Here is a 3,130-nt window from a genome sequence, read left to right as displayed (position 1 = left end):
ATGCAGATATTTAAATGCCGGTTTTCTATTCGCGTGACAAGCTTTTTTAAAAACGAAGTAAATTAGTACAAATTGTTAGTAATTTTCATTAGAGTTTGAATAACTCCTTTCACTAAATGGCTTTTAGTAACTTTAACGAGACCTTAACTTATTTTATTTTATTCATTTTAGTGCAGTTTTGACAAAATTTTCTTGCTAAAAAATCTTTTGTTTCACTCCCTTTTTTTATTCCTTTGATTAAACATGTTAAATAAAAGCTTATTTTTAAAAAAATATTTTTTTTACATTACTTTATTCTATTTATAGGAAGAGTAGAAGAATGGTAAATAAATACAGGGAAATACATCCATAAATATGTAAGTATTTTTCTAATTGAATTACAGAGAGTTGTAATTGAAAAGTTTTAAATATTCCTTTTAATGTGACTACAACCTATCAAATTGTGAAACATCGGAAACCATCGATATATCGATATTTTTCTGACAATGTATTTGAGCATCGATGTTAATTTTTCTGATGCATCGAAACATCGATGTTACCCTCCAAAATTTGCCTCCCTAAACCTGCATCCACTCGATGGCTCCCAGTCACTGCTGAGCGAAGTATGCTCCCAGTTTCTGATGGTGGCTTCGATGCTATAACTGGTTGCGGATCGAGGAATTCCTGGTCTAAGCCAACTGTGGCCAAAGGGTCAGATGTCTCATTTCCAGGCACTCCCGAGTTGACCGGCACCCAGAGTAAAGCAAGCTCGTTATCTTTACCAACATAATTAGTCGAAACTTGCATTGCCGAACTAGTTTGGAAGTACTTAGATAGAGGGCTGACCAATGCCTTAAGTGCAGTTTGGCTGTACCTGTAGACACGTCAACTCCTTCCCCTCCACCTATTTTCCCCCACGTAGTCTATGGCTTTGGGGATTGCAAATACCTCAGCCGGTTAGACCGAAGCATATTCCCCAAGAGAAAAAGTGAGGCTTATTTCCATTAATTTCGAAAAACACTTCAGATCCTGACACTGAGTCAGTTTTGGAGCCATCGGTGAAGACTCGACAATGCACGAGTGCGGGCTCAGTGCTGGAATTAAACCAGCATCCCCCCTCTGGGAACTCTCTCTCTAGAATCTCTTCAACAAATGTACTGATGGCGTACTATCCTGTAGCACTGAAAAGACACAAGTGCTCAAATATCTGCCGCCGGAAATTTCCGCATGCTGTTGTTGTTGTAGCGGCTACTAAGCCCCGCTCGGGTCGGTTCATCCGTCAACATTGTCGTCCGTTTCAGTTAAAGGGAGGCCCAGGACTTCAACAGGGTCTGTCCATAAGGACAGGGGCGTCAGCTGGGTGGGGTTCTCGGGGCACGTTAAGAGGTGCCGAGAGTCATGTGGCGACTCTCCATGCCGGGCATGTTGGGCACATCCTCATTAATTCTGCTCAGGTATAAGTTTAGCCTGCTTCAATAGCCAGAGCGAAGTTGGGCTATTGTGGTGCGGGTCTCCCGAGGCAGACAAAGTTCTGTCCCGTCCACGTCAGGTGGTTGTGTGCCTAGAACGGCATTCATAGGGCGGGAGTCTACATAACTTGAGACCGATTCCTTGTGAATGCCGCTCAGGGTCTGTCGATAAGCTGACGGGTCCACAGGTTGTTTAATGAACCTCTGGACTTCGTCCGTCAGTTCGTAGAGATGCCTCCTGACGTGCCTTGGCGAGGGCTCTTCTGGAAGCAGCTGTTTGTTAGGATGACCACGTCTGTGGCTCCCCACAATAAACTGCTTGCAGAGCATTGTGTTATGCTTTCCACATCGCCTCACTCAGTGTTATACCAACATCCGTTTCTTTTCTTCTTAGTCTGCAGGTGGCCTTTAAGCCTTGCCCACGTATGATGGCACAAAGTGACGGTAAGTTCAAGTGCCACTATACACCACTCAAAAAAATTAAAGTTAAATAAATAGGCTATCAATCAACCATTTTGGTTCTTTACTATCGAAACCAGATAAATTTTAGTGGACTCACATATTTTTTTCACGCCAACGTAGACCCTGTTGAGTCTCCCGTTGACCCCTGGGGGTCCAACTGGACCACTTTAGGAATCACTGTTCTGGAGTAAAATATGAGCATCATGAACATCCTCTAAATTTATACGTAGAAACGTAAGGTTTGTAGCAGAACCTCTTTCGACAAGAGGAAAAATTTTGGAAGGTGCCCCAAACCGCATCTTGGAAAAATTTTTTTGGGACCACTCTAATGTGTATGCATGTAGTTTGTATTGAATTTTAATTGTATGAAAAAAAAATTTTCAAGGATAATCCGTTTTTTTATTTACACATGTAAGATGTTTTAAGACAAAGATAAGTCCAGAAATAGATACCTCATACCAAAAACCTCTTATCCAAAATTCAAGCACTTCCTCACGGGACTACAGCAAAACGCTAAGTAAATTAATTAATTAATCCCAACGGCTTTTTACCCTCCATTTCCGCCCAACCGACACTAGGGGCGCAGTCCGCATGGCGTACGGAACTTTTTTTTTTAGTTTTTTGGTGCCAAGTAGTGGAAACAGGAGTTTGTTAAGTGTCGAGATCTAAAACTATTCAGCTACAGAATCAAATTCATCAGCTGATTGGATATGCTAAAGATAGTATTTTAATTATTGAGAGTGGAAATAATAGTTTTCTTTATAGTAAAAATCGAGTCCGATACGTCAAACGTGCTGGAATGACAGTTAAAATCTTGACATAAACCACGGAATGATTCGTTTAGTTCAAAATTAGTTTTGCATGGCTTTAAAAATAGAGGTCGAAAGTGTCTTTTTGATATTCATTTGGAAGAATTTCGGAATTAAAAATATGAGGTTTGAGCCATGTTTCGGTCAAGGAAATAATATTATAACTGCAGTCAAAACCTTTTAAACATAAGTCAGTTAATTTGGTATTCAAACCTCTAACGTTTTGATAGTAAATACTTAAATTAGACTTGCGAGTTAGTTTTTTGAATCCGAATTAAGATTAGAAATTTTAGCTACGTTATTATTACTTTTATTAGGTTTATACTCAAACTCGCGAACAAACGCCCGGTCGGCCAAAATGAACTATTTAGTAGTGAATCAAAATCTTCGGAAGCTACATCAATTTTAAAA

General features: G+C 39.9%; 1 protein-coding gene across 3 annotated transcripts in view; it reads right to left on the bottom strand.

Annotated features, from left to right (window-relative positions):
- Window positions 1–3,130, bottom strand: part of bmm (brummer) — a 111,206-nt gene that overhangs the window by 52,529 nt on the left and 55,547 nt on the right. The window lies entirely within an intron of this gene.

Source organism: Rhagoletis zephyria, unplaced genomic scaffold (genome assembly GCF_001687245.7).
Source record: "Rhagoletis zephyria isolate East Lansing unplaced genomic scaffold, Rhagoletis_zephyria_1.1 Rzeph_scaffold_00518, whole genome shotgun sequence".
Lineage (NCBI taxonomy): Eukaryota > Metazoa > Arthropoda > Insecta > Diptera > Tephritidae > Rhagoletis > Rhagoletis zephyria.
The sequence above is the reverse complement of the archived record's forward strand: the minus strand, read 5'-3'. Positions and strand labels throughout refer to the sequence as shown.